The sequence below is a fragment of the Panthera uncia genome (assembly GCF_023721935.1).
Source record: "Panthera uncia isolate 11264 chromosome A3 unlocalized genomic scaffold, Puncia_PCG_1.0 HiC_scaffold_12, whole genome shotgun sequence".
Classification (NCBI taxonomy): domain Eukaryota; kingdom Metazoa; phylum Chordata; class Mammalia; order Carnivora; family Felidae; genus Panthera; species Panthera uncia.
In genome coordinates this window covers 30546277-30564464 of record NW_026057579.1, presented here as the reverse complement: position 1 = coordinate 30564464, position 18188 = coordinate 30546277, and positions in this window count along the sequence as shown.

The following is an 18188-nucleotide window of genomic DNA, read 5'->3' as shown; positions in this document are numbered from 1 at the left end:
TTCCTATTTTATCTAGTTAACAACCGTATGTACAGTTAGTATCATTATTTTTATTTTCCAGATGAGGACACATTCACTGACTTGTCAAATACCACAATTAGAAAGTTGTAGAGCCATTCTTTTTTGGACTGGGCATTTGAATCCAAAGCTGTGCTTTTATTCACTGTGCCATACCGCTAAATTTAGTACTATCTCAACTTTAAGAAATCATTTTGAGATGTTGATGGAGCTTAAGCTTTGATCCCAAAGTTTATCTGGATCCTTAAATGTCTCAGAATTACCGAAAAATAAAGGAAGACCAATGTGGGATACACACATTCATAGACACACACTGACTAAAACAGTGTGGCAGGGGCGCCTGGGTGGCTCAGTCGGTCGGGTGTCATGATCGCATGGGTTGTGAGTTCCGGCCCCGCATCAGGCTTTCCGCTTTCAGCACAGAGCCTACTTCAGACCCTCGGTCTCCCTCTCTGTCTACCTCTCCCCTGCTCACTGTTGCTCAATCTCTCTCTCTCCCTCCCTCCCTCTCTCTCTCTCTCTCAAAAATAAATCAGCATTAAAAAATTTTTTTACTATTAAAAAAAAGCAGTGTGGTGTGGTAAGGTTCAAGGTAATAAAATAAGGATTTCAGAAAATGATCCATTTTACATTTGATGAAGCTAATAATTCGATCGCCGGAGGAAGAATAAACTCTCCACGAAATGGGGCAAAGCTATTAGGTCTCAGGACAGAGTGATACTTCACAACATACAGAATTTTTCATTTTAAATTCTGGATGCATTAAAGGCAGACATTATTTACTTAATACATATTTACGAAACATCACTATTACTTCATGGTACACAAGCCAGCATTAACTCCTGTGCGAAATGATTCTTATATCAGTTACGCCATGTCAGTTCTCCTTGAGTCCAATTTTTCACTCAGCAAACATGTACTAAGCACTCTTTCTGGGTCAGGGATAGGACAGCAAAGTTAAAAAGCACAGTCTTCGCTCTTAATTGCCAACTGTGTTATCCTTCGGTGTTTCTCATAGAACCCAGTTGAATTCCGGTCTACAAAGAGTTTTGAACACTCATTGATGGCCAAGCCCTTTTCAACCCTTTGAGCACATAGTGGAAGAAAAAGAAAAGGAAGAGGACGAGGAGGAAAAGAAGGAGGAGGAGGAAAGAAAGGAGAAAGGGAGGGAGGGGGATATGATTCGCCCCTGCAATTAGGAAAAGTATATTCCAGCTGAGAAGATACACAAACAAATTATTTCGATATCATATGACAAATGCCAAAAAGGATGTAATGGCAGACTGCTCAGAATGGACACAGGAAGGGCATTTAGCTGAGTGTGGACATCCCAGGAAGACTTCCTCAAGGTGGTGACGCCAGAGGAGAGACATCAACAGAAACCAACCAGCAGAATAAGGAATAGGTACGTATTGAATAAGTACGCGCTGAATGGATCGACTAGACAATGAATGGTTCATTGGATGGATCAATATAAGTGGATGGAAGAATCAAAAACACCTAACATGTGATTTCTGACCCCTAGGCTTTCAATGCCCCCACTGGGGAAAAGAAACCGAAGCACAGGAACTCAATCATTCAACAAGGACAAATCTGTAGAGAACTTCCGTGTCACAGCGCTTTGGGCAGCGGGGAACAGAACACAGGACCGAAACAAGGCCTAAGGCCTAAGTGTTTGAAAATGAACCTCCAGGCTCACGAACTCTCCAGATAGGAGTTTGGTTATGCACAGCTCCACTCTCCCAGACCTCTGGACAACTGTTGGCCAGTTCTTCTGGACAAGAGAAAACAACAGCCCTAGGGTGTGTTTCCTTTGCTCATACTACCCTACCACAACACGACTTCACTTTGGACACTAGGGGCGTAGATTTTCCTCACATCGGGCAATTCTGTGACACTAAGTGGATGTCCTACTATTTAACTCACTTCTGACCTGGAGATAGTGTCAGTTTCCATACATTCAGGACTCGGTCTAATTAAGATTGCCCTTTCACTGCCCAACACACACACACACACACACACACACACACACACACATGCGCGCGCACGCAAGCTTCAGATGCCAATCACAAGTCCAGTTCTCACCAGTGCTTCCAGCAGATAGGTTATAAATCAGAAGTTCCTACAACCCCCTTCCAGGCTTACGTTGCATTTGGCAGAGCGGCTCACGGAACCCAGGAAACCAGTTTGCTTACCAGAGTACCAGTTTATTACAAAGGATATTTAAAGACACCAAAGACTGGCCAGATCAAAAGATACCTAGGGCGGGGTCTGGAAGGGTCCTGAGCACAAGAGTTTCCGTCCTCATGGAGTTTGGGGTGCGTTACCCCCTGGTACGCAGATGGTTCACCAACCTAGGGTTCTCCGAATCTACTTTTCTGGGTTTTTATGGAGGCTCTACGACACAGGCATGACTGAGTAAATCAGTGGCTGTTGGTGCTGAGCTCAGTCTCCAGCCCCTCTCCACTGCCTGGAGGTTGGAGGTCGGGCTGACATTTCCCACCCCGTTATCAAGGCTGGTTCCCCTGGCAATCAGCCCCCTTCCCAGGGGGCTTTCCAAAAGTCAGCCCATTAACAGAAACTCAGGTGTAACTGAAAGGGGCGTGTCATGAATGAGAGAAGTCACCCAACTCACCTTTACTGTCCCTGGAGCTATTTCGGCAACTGAGGGCAAAACAAAATAACAAAAGATGACCCCATGGCTCTCAGGTAGGAAATCACAAGGATTTTTTTTTTAGGAGCTGTGTGCCAGGAACAGGGAGGAAGACCAAATACGTATTTATTATAAGTCACAATATCCCATCTTGACTTTCCCTTTAAGGTCGCAAGATGTTGTTAAAGCCTCAAACATCACATCCTCACATTGCAATTTCAAAGGCAAGAGAAGGGCTCCTCCCTGGGAAATACTTTTTTTTTTTTTTTCACCAGAGGGAAAGGGAAACCCCTTTCCAAAGTTTTCTTAACTATCCTTAGTTCCCTTGGTCAAGATGACAACGTTAGGCCTTGCTCCTTTGCAAGGAAGGCCGGGAACAAAGCATCTGGCATTTCACGTTCCATACAGGCACCCGTAGAAAGGTGGGAGAATGGCTATTGACTATGCAGACAATCGTGACTGCACATCAGCTAAGCAAATACGAAAACCTGTGATGATGCTCTATACTCTAAGGTGATACATGGAAACATCAGTTCCTAGGTATGAAGAAGAAATAATAATAGTTCTGTAACTTTTACTCTTTCTTCATGCTTCTTTTATGCACAGGGCCATCCCCATAATAAAAGAAGCACCTTTCTTTTAAATATCATATTCCTAGCAATGCAGAAAACACCTTTTTCTCTTCCTTGGTCTTATACGTTACAGCAACACCATGGTAATGAATGACTCCACTAGAAGGCTGGAGCTGAGAAGAAAGGAACGTCTATTCCATGTGGGGATTTTTTTTTTTAATCTTTATTTATTTTTGAGAGACAGAGAGAGCACAGGTGGGGGAGGAACAAGAGAGAGAGCGAGACACGGAATCCGAAGCAGGCTCCAGGCTCTGAGCTGTCAGCACAGAACTCGGACGCGGAACTCGAACCCACGAACCGTGAGACAATGACCTGAGCTGAAGTCGGACGCTTAACCGACTGAGCCACCCAGATGCCCCCCTTGTGGGGATCTTTACTAGATGCCGGTCACATGTCACGTCCTGAAGTTGTTCCATTAACCCCGTGGGCCAGACAGACATCTGATGGAAAGTGTGGCCCAGTGGGTCAAGTATTCGTCCGAAGTCAGAGAGCTGAGAGCTTGGTCCAGCTTGGTGTCCGTCTTTGGCTTATCTGCCTCTGAAGAGCATCTTGCTATTAGAGCATCGACACGTCCGGAGGTGATTTCACGAGTGCTTGAATGTGCCAAACATTCTGCCCTCGTAAGCACTCCTGCTGGAAAAACTCAGCACTGACAGAATGCAGAAGATGTCTCCTTGAAGCCCACTGTTGCTTATTAATTTATTACATCACTGGGCCTCACACTGTGGCGCCCATTTCCACAGTCCAGGAAATTTACACAGATTGTGCAATGCCAACCATAAATCATCGTCGAAACAACTATGAGAACAAAAATACCAAGGGTTTGCCTGAGGTTTGCAGAACCTCTCATCCGAAGGATTACGTAATTTGTTTTGAACCTACACATTCATTATTCATTCAACAGATATTAACAGAGGGTCCGCCATGCATCATGTCCTGTGCACTGGTAGCTGTTTATAAATGCTGACTTGTGACCAGTCTCTAATTCAACAAACAGTTCCTGATTGTCTACCAAGCGCCAAATGATGTGGTAGATTCTGAAGGCTTAAAAAGGTAAAGGAAAGCCGGGTCCCTGCATTCTAGAGCTCTGTTTGAGAAACGTGTTTCAATCTCCCGGAAGAAGATATGGTTCGGCCCTTTTCTCTGACGTAGGAGCGTAGTAACGTGTATGAAGTCATAGGACAGGTGCTGGTATTTCTATTTTCAGCCCCTCCAGATGTATTCTCTACTCACCTTTTCACTTCTCGGTGCCACACTGAGACCAATTCCTGCGGCCTGCTTACTCTGCGCTCCCTTGCCCGATGGCATTGGGTTTGACCAACCAGAGGCACCGGTGAGAAACTGGAGGGGGAGAGGGGAGAAGATACAACTAAGGTTATTTCTTCTGTGCTCCGTCTTTGCATCCATATTGCGTGCCTGGGACGGGCCGTGGGACCCTCAGGACGGGGTCTCCCACCGGCTGGCCTCTTGCCAAGTTCTGGGTGGGTCTCCTCCAGCGTGCCAATTCTCAATGGGCTCCAGTAACCCTGTTTTCCTTTGTCCTTTGGCCGTGGGAGTGGTAACTGCTTCGTGCCTATTCTCCAGTGCTCCCCAACTAGTGTCTGGGTGCCTAACTAATTCTTCCTTATTTGTTCTCTTAACCCGCACACACATCTGCAAGGGGGAGCCTGTACTGAAATCTCTTCGTGTGAACCATCTGGGGCAAATTCTGTTCCTTGCTGGGACCGTAGCTAATCAGAATATCAAAGCTGATGAAAATTGAGAAATCATCTGGTCTCTCCTTTCCATTTTGCAGGGACAGAAATCAGATCCAGAGAGGGCCCGCCTCTCCAGCCAATGTTCCTGGATGTGCATCCCAGACCACCCCCACCCCACATCCCCCCCGCCAGGGTGAGGCTAGTTTCCCCTGCGGGGCCTGACCTTCCAAGCTTTGGACAACAGCCCCTCCTGCAAGCTTTTAAGCTTGCAAACTAAGGACATGAATGAACTGAGTCATCCCTGTAGAGCTTCATTAATTTTAAGGCAACTTAAGATTTCTGAGTCATAGGTTTCAGTCATTTAGACTTTCCCAGCTGGTACTGTACTTGCCCACACACATTTTTCTTTAAAGATTGCATCTGTGTCTAGATGTGGGGCTCTGCCCACCCTTCATCAGTTTCTGAGAGAAACGACCTCATAGAGGGAGACGTGCAGGGCTGTGCCTCTCCCATTTGCATGTGTATTTTAGTCTCTGCCTGTCTCTAGTCTCTAGTCTTAATGGAATTAGCAGTCTGCAGCTTGATCCAGACTCTCTCCACCGGAGACATGCCCAATTCCAAATTCTATATCCAACACAATATTTTACCCAGCCTCCCGAGGAAACTCAGTTATGCCATATGGTGACTCCACTCACTGAATAATATTTAGCAACTTGATGAACAAGGACTGAATCATATCTTAACCATCTTGGCCAAATATTGTTTTATATAGCAACAGTATTAGTAATATATATGTTTTATTTTTTTTCCACTAGTGCTTCCTGCTACGCCCACTGAAAATTAAGAGCTAGACCTCACCGAAAGTAGACTGCACAATAAGAATTCTCGCTCATTAGCGATCGTCAATTCAATATTGCATTGTATGTATGATACATTCAGAATGTCTGCTTTTTCTTTTCCTCTAGAACAGCTGCTGGGATTGAGCAATAGTCTCCCGGGGTAACGCAGCAGGGAATCCTGGGGCATTTCCCAGACACTGAAAACAAAGACGATGTATCCATGGGGAGCACAGGGCTCTAGCTCTCTCCCTCCCACCAGGGAGAAGTCCCAAATTCTCGGGATGTGGGGAAGAATATTAGCAAACCTCTGGGGGGGGGGGGGGGCTGGCTCTGTGTGTGGCTAGGTGATCTTAAGAAAGTCACTTTCCTCTTTGAGCCACAGTTCAGTTGTCTAACAGGGATAATAAAGAACACCCATTATAAACTGTAATAGGACACAAGGGCTGGGTCAGTCAGTTGTAATGTGCGGGTGCTGTTTAAGCCTTACAGATGCAACGGTGAGTGAGATATGATCCATGCTTTCAGCGAACTAACAAGTTGAAAATGGGAATAGGCAGAGATCATCTCAACGAAAAATGGCTTGGCTGAGATAGAGCTATGCGCAGTGGAGAGACTCTTAGCTCAACCCGAGAATTCCCGAGAGACAGTGCTCAAGATGAATCTTGGCCAGATTTATGGAGGTGAGTAGAATATTCCACACGGTCAAGACCACTGAGCATCAGTTACTGGAGCATATATTGCATTGCACAGAATGATTAAAAACAAAAAAACAAAAAACAAGCCGTATGTGTAGCTGTTAAAAATATTAGTTATTAGTGCAAACATCAGTATTATCTGAAAATCCAGAAAGGGGTGTTGGGGGGAGTCCTCATACTATGGCAGATGCAACTCACCTCCCCAGACCCTCATGGCAGCTACTGTGCCCATCTCCATGGGAAATTGTTTGCTGTAAAATGTTGAACTTATTAGAACTAGGAGAAAGGAATCATCGTAAATTATCTAGATGCTCCTTAGTATGCAAATCCCTAAAGAAGGGAACCCACTATCTTCCTCTTCAGAGAAACATGTGTTGCTTTCCATAATCTAGTAAAGTTTCCTATGGCAGCTGGGCTACCAATGTTTGAAAAATGAATGCTAAAAAAAACTCCTCGTTGGAATACTGACTGTTAGAGATGGAGGAGACTTGAGTATCATTTAATCTAATGTCCTTAAGTTACAGACGAGGCAACTGAGTTCTGGAGTGAAAAATTAACTGGATCATAGGCTCAGTGGCAGAGCAAGAGCAGATATGAGGTCCCCTGGATGATGTCAAGGCTTTCCTAAGGATGGGATGACTTCTAAAAACCTCTAGACCAAAGCAATCATTGTTTTCTTGATGGATTTGCATTCTCTGTGCAACACTGGGTACATAGGTACCCAACACTGTGACAAATGCAGAACAGAGGAGACAAGAGAAGACTAGTCCTTACTCCTGATCCCCTGAGAAAGTAATGTTCACCTCACACAATCGTGACAGATTAATCAGCATTCATCATAAAGTCATTGTCAAATGATGCTGTGCTCTTCAGGAAAGAAGACATTTCCTTAACGCGTTTGTCAGAAGAAGGAGGGCTTGAGATTGATTCAGCCTCTATTTATGAAATATGTTCTCATTATAGGTATTTTTTTACCCCTCTGGGTATGACTTCTGGAAGAATTGCCTAGCAGACTGAGTAAGATAACTATACTACATTATCCCAGGTTTCTATTACTGAGTAAAAAACTAAGCTGATACTTAATGGTGTGTGTAGAACAGCCACAACTTTATGATATCATAATTTTGTGGGGCAGGGATTTGGGAAAATGGCATAACTGGGGCACCTCTGTGGTATTCTCTTGGTTACTGCTCTGGTGCAGAGGAATCAAGTAAGGTTTATTCTTATGCTTGGAGCCTTATCAACATTTGTCTGGAAGGCTTGGTTCCCTTTGGCCCCCTCCCTCTCCAAGTAGCCTTTTGGACCTTTCTGTGTGGTTTTGTCAGCAGGATAGTCGATCGGACTTAATGCACGGTAGCTTAGGGTTCTGAGAGACTAACGAGGAAGCCTCCAGTCTTCTCAAAGGCAAGACCTTAGCCTGGCCGTGCATAATATCCACCATTGTCTACTGGTCCAAGTAGTCTCAGACCAGTCATTGTATCAAGGGAGGCGAATGAACCCCACCTCTGAATGGGAGGAGTGTCAAAATGTATGGTTGTCTTTAACTGGCACATTTATCTTTCTACTGTGGTTACCTCGTGTGTATAAGAAAATCTTGGTAATTTACAGCCCGAGGAAAAATGTGACAAAAAAACATGAAAACTCTCAGAAAATGCGAAAACAGAGCAGTGTATGAGAAGCCTTTGTCATTACGTTGTAAGTTTTTCTGTGGTGCTTGATGCATAGAAGGCGATCCATCAACAGAACTGAGCTAATGGACAGACATTTGTTACTATACTTCTTGTTATGTGAGTGAATTTCTCACACTGAACCTCCCAGGAAAGGTGCCAGGGGAATCTTATTGCAAAACTAGCAGTTTATTGGGTTGACAAAGAGAACATTCAATTAAGGCGATTTTCAGAACACAATGGAATCATTTTAGTTGTGAAATGTGGACTTAAAAAGTAATCATTTAGAAACGTCCAGAAAATATTTGAAGACCGGATGACAACATTGCAGCCCCTTTCACTCAAGCACAGGCAGAGGGCCCTGGGTGGACAGAGAAGTACAGAGGCACAGACGGATTTGGGTCAATCCCAGGTCCCTCTGCCCCACTCCAAGGTCCAGCCTCTTTTCACAACCCTAGGCTTCTAAGAGAATGCCATTCATGGATCGACTTATCCAGAAAACAATGAGAGCAACCAACATGTGCCCATAACTGTCCTAGTACTATGAGTATAGAGGGAAATCAAATATGGCCCTAAGTCTCAAGGACCTCCATGTCTCCAGATTGGGGCGTTTTCTACCCATTCTTAGAATCCAGGGAAATGGTTGTTTGTCTTGAGGTGGATCAAGATGGTGGAGGGGCAGAGAAACTGAGATACCCCATTGCCTAGCCATGGAACCACCATGTCAGAGGGAAAAAATCCTTCAACGATATCAGAGGTGGCAACTCTGTCAGTGTGGGCCAATAACTTTTAGCTTCTACCCCTTCCAGTTAAACCTAATAATCTCCATCCCAGCTTCAGATATATCAGCCTAGGCAATGCCAAGGCAGGCAGCTTCTAAAATGGCTCCCAATCATCCCTGTCCCCTGGTAGGCACATCCTTGTGTAATCATCTCCTGTCGTGTTCGTGGTGGTCCTGGCTGCTTGCTTTGAATGAGTAGAATATGCGAAGTGATATGGGATGTCACTTCCAAGGTTAGGCTAAAAAAAGATGGTGACGTCCGTCCAGCTTGTCCCCTCTCTCTAGCCCTTCTCAAATGGTTGCTCTAATGAAGCAAACTGCCATGCTGTGAGCCGCCCTATGGAGAGACCCAGTGGCCCAGAACCAAGAGTGGTTTCTGGTCAACATCCATGGAAGAAATGAGACCTTCAGGCCAGCCACATGCAAGGACTTGAATTCTGCCAGGAAGTCTATGGAGTTGGAGGCAGAAGCTTTGGAGAGCAATTTGTAATGCAGCAATCGATAATACAACATAAAAGAAGAAAATTCAGTGAGGTCAGCTCTGAGTCTAGTGTACTTTCTACTACATCATGTGATTTCTGGCGAATAAGCATCTTTCATTCAGAGGCCAGGGAACATCTGGCCGGTGGAACGAAGGCCAAGCATTTTAGCTCAACTTTCATACTCCCCGTGGTCTGGCAGATACATCCCCCTGGCTATATCTTCTCCTAGAAGACACCTGCTGATGTTCTTGACCTGCTCATGTCCTGCTCTGACTTCAAGGTCGGCTCAAATGCTTTCCTTGCTTCATGACCTGGTTAGAAAGATTATTTTTCTTCTCCAGAATTTTATAGACGTATATGTCCCCTGCTCTGTGCCAAGGAGGACTCTAAAGGACCAAGAAGCACACCAAATCCCCTGTTTTCTCTAGTTTATAATTCTCTAGTTTTACAATTGTAGTTTTTTATGACTGCTTTTTAGAATTTACGTCACTGTTGCATGCCTCAACTCAATGATTAATTCCGAAGACGAAGATACGGTCTCAGGAATCTCTGTGATGTTCATAGTAACAAAGTCCCAGAGCGCAGAAACCGCCAATCACTAAATAGTGTCCCTGCTCCCATGCATATGTTGAAGTGCAGACCCGCACAGATGCACAGTGGGACCGTATTCGGAGACGGGGCCAGTGAAGAGGAAATCAAGGCCAAATGAGATCATAAGGGTGAGGCGCTAGCCCAGTAAGACTGGCACCCTTAAAGAAGAGAGAGACACCAGGAGTGTGCACACACAGAGAAAAAGCCACGAGAGGACACGGAGAAGGTGACCATCTGTAAGATAAGGAGAAAGACCCCAGGAGAAACCAACTCTGCCGACACCTTGATCTTGGACTTCCAGCCTCTAAAACTATGAGAAAACAAAATCCTCTTGCGGAAGCCACCCAGTCAGTGGAACTGTGTAACCTGAGCAGATTAATACACTGTCTTTGGACAAGAGCCCAGGCAGGTGCCACGGCTCTAACGACACCTGAGGATGGACTATGGGTAGATCCATAGCGGTGTGACAGAGTCCAAAGCAGCGGGTTCAGACTCATGTGAATTCCAATTCTCTCTCCACCCCTACCGGCCAACGAGAGCACCCTCACCCTTGCTGTATCTAGGCTTTCCCTTCCTGGAAATGGGGTTCGTCATGCCCAGTGGACACGAGGATCATGAGGAAGATAGGGAGGTAGTGTTTGCAAAGTGCTCTTCACGAAGTAAGTGCAGAAAAAAATTTACTTGTTTCCTTCTTCCTTTCCTTCCTTCTCCTGGGGAAAGACAGGATCAGAAATGCGGCCAGAGCCGTCTTTTGGAGCCTGAGGCAAAAGGAAACATCACAAATGCTGATCTAGTCTTTATTTAAAATCTGGCTATGTTTTTCATCACGGATAATTTTTTTTCTTTGATTTTTATTATTCTTTCAGATATTGCGTGAAAATATGATTTCTCTTGATTATTGAGGTTTTTGGGGTCCCTTTAAATTTTGTCCCTGAGGCAGGTGCTTTACTCTCCTTAGTTAGTTTGGGCCCTGGCTACAGAATTCATAAAGAAAGACTCCTTTGGCCTGAGTAGCAAGTGGGTTAAGATTCTTTTTGACTGGGATACGTGGATGGCTCAGTGGGTTAAGCTCGTGGTTTCGGCTCAGGTCATGATCTCCCGGTTCATGAGTTTGAGCCCCGGGTGGGGACCTGGCCTGATAGTGTGTAGCCTGCTGGGGATTCTCTGTCTCCCTCTCTCTCTGCCCCTCCCTCTCTCTCCCTCCCTCTCTGTCTCTGTCTCTCCTCTCAAAATAAATAAATTGGTTCTTTTTGATTCTCCCTACCTGTGAATCAAAGTCTGGCCCTGCACCCCAGACTCTGGAAGGCAGTATATACAACTCCGTGGTCTGTGATAAGGGCTGACTCTCTCTTGTCGCTTGGGGATGAGGCCTCCTTGTATGCATCACGGCTTTTTCTTTTTTCTTCTTTCTTCCCACCTGAGATGACATAGGGAGGGGCCTTGGAAGGAGAGGAGATGATGAGCTAAGGAAAGGATTTTCAAAATGTGATCTTTTGTCAGTTTCACCCGTGTTTCCCTGAGGAATTTTCGTGGACTTTGAGAACAGGAATGGATCCCAGCTGGCAAGGCTTTGCAAAGCTCCTGATGGAACCTGAATTTCTGGCTGGGACCCCCAGCAGGGCTTTTGGACTTGAACGCTGTGCCCCAGGGGCTGTCTCTCCTCACCGAGGGGAGGCAGGGGACCTTCTTGTCTCTTCAGCTTTATTGTCCAGTGCAGGGTCTGGGGCGAGGCAGGGAGAGAAGCAGGGGGACTAGGAGGAGGGGCAGACCAGCGAGGAGGAGCCATGTGTCCTGGCAGTGCTGAGTCGTGGTGATGGTGGTGTCCCTGTGGTGGTAAAGGCGAACCCAAGTGGTCCACTTGTGTCACTTAACTCTCAAGACAACTGTGAGGTCTGCCCTGCTATCGTGACATTTTAAAGAAGGAGAAACTGAGGACGAGGGCTATCCGTAACGGACCTAAGGTCACAGAGCTGCTGAAGTTCAGAGCCAGCGCTCACCAAACGTCTTCTTGACCTGTTGAGTGATGGTTGTTTGACTTTTGCCCTGAGCTCTTTCCCAGATGCTGTCTCCTCAAGTCTGTTAGGGATCAAGCCCTGTGGTCACTGCACAGCTGTGCCCTATAGAAAGCATGGTACTTCCAGGGACAAAAATCCCCCAAAGGGCATAGTTTTTAGTAGGCTCTTTTGTTATGCAAATGAAGAGAATGAACCACGGGCCAGGTGCAAACTCGTATTTACAACAAGGGACTTTGTTTCGTCAACCTGTCTAGTTTACACACGGGGCACGGTGCGCCAAGCCCCCAGACTCACACATACAGAAGGACTCATTTCCTCGGGTGTTGGGTTCAGGGCTGGAAGAACCATCCATCCAATGGAGAACAAGTCTCAAGCTTTCTGACTTCTGGGACCCAGTTTGAAGGATATAAAATGCCATGTTGTCTCCAGTGGTGGCAACTGAACTTTGGTACATTTTTAATGGCCCCATTGGGAAAAACATATCATGAAACCGGTTACCTGTTTACATTTTGTACTGTATTAACCACAAAAGCCCATGTGCGTATTTGAAAGCAAATCACACAGAGAAGGGGGGGGACGGGCCATGCGCTCTGCCTGTGGTCGGCTGAGCGGGCTGCCCCACGAAGAGCTGAGTTGCCATGCTGTGACCTGGTCTGCTGTCAGCCCGCCTGGGGCTCCAGGGCTCACCTTTCTGCTTAGATATACCTTCCCCATTCGGACCTTTTCCAGGGGCAAACAAATGAACTTGTACGTAAGGACCCCAACATATGATCCCCACACTCTTGTAAATGTAAAATGATATTTGGACACAGATGGAAACAGAGAGAGGAGAGAAATAGAGGCGGAAAGGGGGAAAAAGGAGCAAGGACAAGAAGGAAGCAGTGGGTAGGAATCAGGGCTGTATTATAAAACGCACACTGGGTATGTTATCAGATGAACTGGTTTTGCACTCACGAGCTAGCAATTTAACTTGCTTGAGCGATCATTTGATTTAGCCTATTCCCCCTGTAAGGAAAGTATTAACTCCACTCTACCAAGGCCAGGAGAGTGGCCTTCAGGGCCCTAAAACTTGTGGGACTTCTCCTTCTGGGTGGATCTGGGGGCTAGGTACGGAAACACACAGCAGATTTACCAGCACACCTGCAGACTGAGTCCCTTTTGACAGAAATCTAGCATTAATAGCCTGGAACAAGCTGGTTCATTTTCCCTGCTTTCACTTCTCTGTTAGCTGCTCAGAAATAGGTAACCGGAGTCTGTCTGCAAGACCCAGAGAATTCCCCGGTGCTGGGGTTTCTACCCTCTTCTTATTTGGAGAGCAACAAAAAAATCCTCGTCTATTCCTTTCACTGGGAAGTACACAGCAACTATTTTCTTGTGGGGGAAGGAAAGCGACAAAACCGGGGCTTGGGAGAAAATGGTTCCTACCTGGCAATTTCTTTTGTATTTATACATTGGCCTTTCCCCAGTGGACCAGTCATCCAAAAAGAAAAACACATCCCCTACCTAGCCGGGATAACACAAACAAGAAGTCACCTTTTAATAGGTACTATTAGGAATCACCTTGGAAATCAACAACCGCTTTCTGAGCATAAGCCCCTTTTAAAACTTTGAGAAAAGAACTCACTGTTATGGGAGGGTTTTGAGTCAGCCGTTCGGCTCAAAGATTTAGAACTCTCTAGAAAGGCTGTTGACAGGTAATGTGAAACATCATAGAGTTTCAGAAGAAATTCATTGCCCTATCTCCCTTCCTCCCCAACACACGTGAACACACCCACGCACACACATACACACACACACGCGTGCACGCGCACACACACCCCCCTGTACAGCATTGAGCAATGGGGTGCCATGGAAAATATTAATTAGTCTATCTGGGTCCTGGTTCCTTCATGTATAAAGTGGGAGTAATAACACTTATTTTGAAGGTTTGTATAAGAACCAGGGAGAAAGAAAGTGGTACTCAAAAGGCATAATTAAATATAACCAATATTAAAGTTAGTAATAGAGAAGATTCCAAAGTAATGTGGCAATTTATGACATGAGGCCTGGAAGCAAACCACAGGCCTCGTTGCCACTGGAAATGCATCTCCCTGTCATGACAATACTTAACCCCCAGGATCACGGTGACCCTGGCCAAATGCATCTCCAGTGGCTACAGCAGTGAAGGCGTATGCACCTTCTTCCCTGGATCTTTTCTTTCCTCCGTACACAGAGGAATGACAGAAACCCTTTCCAGAGTTGGCAGAATGTTCAAGGAAGGCAACATGGAATATGAAATTGAACGCAGAATAATGAAACGCTGATAAGGGACCTGGGGAGAGAGTGAAGAACTCAGTTTAGGCAGGGGGTCTCCCAGATTCACTGTAGATCAGGGTGTCCCCGCGGCACCCTGATTTTGTTTTGCGTACGTTGGTTAGTTAAATCTTGCACGGAGGAGTAATTAGGGGGATTTATCTTGGTGACTTTTCCTGACCCTCATGCCAAGCGATCTGTAGATCCTATCAGGCGTATCTAGATTGCAACTCACACGTTAACACCACAAATCTCATTATTGGCCAAACACTCCCATGCCTCCTTGGATTTGAACACGCCGTTCAAAGCCTGAGGAATCCACAAAGCCAGATAGAACTGGGAACATGAACTTTAGCTGAAAGAGATGAGCAAGGTGAAGGGAACACCTTGGAAGGGAGTATCCTGGGAACCACGGAGGCACCAGACATGGAGGGAGGTGTAACTCGACTCCTAGACACAGAGGGGGAATCCCCCAGTTCACGGGGTGGTGAGCAGCTGGTGGGTATGTGACAGTAAGATTGGAAGATGAAGCTGTTAAGAAGTTTCTGAATTCCAGCCCAATGTATCTAAACTCCAGGTTCCACATACAGCCAAGGAAACGGTTCTGTACGCCTCCAGGGATGCCATTCACAGAGACCTTAATGGGAATGGAATGTCCTGGAGTCTTGGAGTCTGCAGTGAGCACATCAGCATAAGGTGGCACTTCTTGCCATTTGTTCTGGAACTTTGTCACAGAGTTTTGAGCCCAGGTATGGCCTGCCGTAAGAGCTGCTTAAGGAAGATGGATGTGATCACCTTTGGTAGATGTTAGCCTGTAAGTGATACAGTAGTCATAGGAATTCTTTCTCAAAAACCGCCTATTTGGGGGACGCCTGGGTGGCTGAGTCAGTTAAGCATCCGACTTCAGCTCAGGTCATGATCTCGCAGTTTGTGAGTTCGAGCCCCGCGTCGGGCTCTGGGCTGACAGCTCAGAGCCGGGAGCCTGCTTCGGATTGTGTGTCTTCCTCTCTCTCTCTGCCCCTTCCCTACCTGTGCTCTGTCTCTCTCTCTCTTAAAAATAAACATGAAAAAAATTAAAAAAAAAACCAAACACCCGCTCATTTGATCAACACCACCCTTAGCTTAGGACTTCACACAGCAGGGCTACTACATGGTTGCTAAATGAATAAACAAAAGAGCACTGGCAAGAAGAAACGAATGAGCCCTTGAAGCCCTTTCAACATACAGAATGTTCTGGAGAGCATTCACATCAGGCTAGTAACCTAAGGCCAATGGCTTTGAATGTCCTACAGAGTGGACTGGTTAAAATGCATCTCCCTCCTCTAATTGCCACATATGTTATCACACCCGCTGTTGTATTTGGCCATCCCTGTAACTGCATGTTTAACCACACCTTACTGGTACTATAAGGATTTAAACTATTTCATCTATCTATTATTATTATTATTATTATTATTATTAATTATCGCATGTTGGATTGCTCTCTGTGGGTCTATATTCCGATAATCATAATAGTAATAATAGTCACAGTAATGACAATTAATCCTATCACGTACAAGACCTTGAGCTAGTACTTTATATGCACCATCCATCATTTTCATGTCTTAGGTAAAATTCAGATTATAATTTCACTTTGTAATAAAGATATTCTAAATTCATCCGAGGTCACATGGCTGACAAGCAAATGAATGAAGAGCCCACCCCCATCGTCCTGCCATTTGCTTTTTTACAATCTGAGCACACAGCTATCGTTAATATGCATAAAAATAAAAATATTGAAGGCGCTTGGTATAATTATCTAATTTATCCTGCACCGCAGTAGCTCCCAAAGAACATGAATCTGGCATTTGAGAATGGGCGGGAAGTAGCCAGTGTATATTTTCGTCAGAAGTCGTAAATATACCATCAGCCACGTACAGCATGTTACACACCACTCTCAGTTTATAAATTCCTTGATCTCTCCTGCTACTGAGCTGTCTCTTTCCTTGGAAGCTCGCTGGTCTTTCCTCCATATGACCGACCTCCAGCTTGATCTTTCTAAAACCCCAATCTGCCCCCTCCACGTGCAAGTTACACATCAGCCTTGACTCTATGTCCCATCTACCAAGAGGAGCATGGTCTCCAGCTGGTCTTTTAATCCCTTCCCATTCGAATTCCAACCCATTTGGCCAGCCGCAGGCCTGGCCACTGCTCCCAAAATGTCAATCCTGGAGCCGTGGCGAGTTACTAGAAATCTCGCTTTTGCACATTCTTTCTTTCTGCCTGAAATGCCAACTACAATCTCTTATTCATGTTATTTTATGACTCACAGAGCTTTTTCAAGGTCCATGAAGATAGGAAATATACACATTTTAAAATCATTGTATCTCCATACTCAGTGTCTGTCACATAGTAGGTTTCAATAAATATTTGCTCTGGATTAATTCAAGGTAAAAAAAAAAAAAAAAAAACAAAAAAAACAAACACATTTTCTGGGAAAACTCCCAGAAGTCCAGGAAAAGTTGCTTCTTCCTGTGTGCTCCCATGAGGCTTTGATATCCTAATTGCCACATTGTTATGCAATGAAATTATGTATTTCCATGCCTTTCTCTGGGGCTAGACTCTGAGCTCCTGGGTGGCAGAGACCAAATCTTACTCATACTTGGGTCCTTAACAACCAGCACAGGGCCTGGCTTAGAGTAAGCCTTCCTAGATTTCCTGGAATTGAAAATGTAATTCTAAAGCAATCACGTGAGCTGAGCAGGGCGGGTGTTATGCTTCTCATTTCACAGTTGAAGAAACAGGGACCCAGGGAGGAGAAAAGTCTTGACTCAATTTTCATTTGAAATCAGAGGCCCAGACAGGGCTTGGGACCAGGCCTCCCAACCCCTAGTTATAAAGCGCTGTTGGTGGCCACTGAACAGAGGAGACCAGGGTCTTCCTGACTCATCTGCAGAGGCTGCCTCAGGTCTGCTCCCGAGATGGGCATAAGCATGTGAGTGTCTTCAGGGGGCAGAACTGGATGAAAGGAATCTGCTTAGCAGTCACGGCGATAGTCTGGGGGAGCTCGTGAACTCCCCTGCGGCCAGGCACTGAATCCTAGGCAGGTTTGTCAGCACTAAGATGCTGAGAAGTGCCAGGAGGCACGGGGCCATTTTTTGACCTTCTTTTCAAACTCTGGTCCTGTGGTGGTGGCCTGCCACACACCCAGTGTCCTCTCTGGCCAACTTCCCAGGAACTTCTTATCACCAGAATAACCCGGGTGTCCGTAACTATAAATAGGCCCCCTTTCTACTCAAAAGCATCCTACTGTGGACAATAAATTACACGGATCCCTTTTCCCTCCCGCACTGGAAAATATGCGTAGGAACATGTAGAAGCTCAGAGGGCTCCAAGAGTCTTTTAAACTCTCCTTTCTCAGTCTCTTGCTTTATTTATTTATTTATTTATTTATTTATTTTTATTTATTTTTTTATTTTTTATGTTCATCCCCCAACCAGATTGCTTCTGGTTTACCAAGAGGCACTAGATGAGGACCTGGAGTTCCTAGCCTCCGCAGGAGTTCAAGCCCCTTTGCCTGGTGTGTTTATGCCCCAGACAGAGAACCTGAGTCTGTCTCCCCAGGAAATCGAGAATAATGGGCGGGGGAGGGCCAGTGGCTAAACTGCACCCGATTCTCCAAATTGAGTGCATCTGTCCTACTTGTGTGTTCTGGGGGAGAAGGGTGGCTAAGAGAAGAGATCCCTTGCAGCCCAGCACTTGCCCGCAGGTGTCTGTTTCACTGGGCCACCAAGGACCTCGGGGCACTGTCCCGAGTGCAGAGGAAGAATTAGGGCTTGAATTTGGT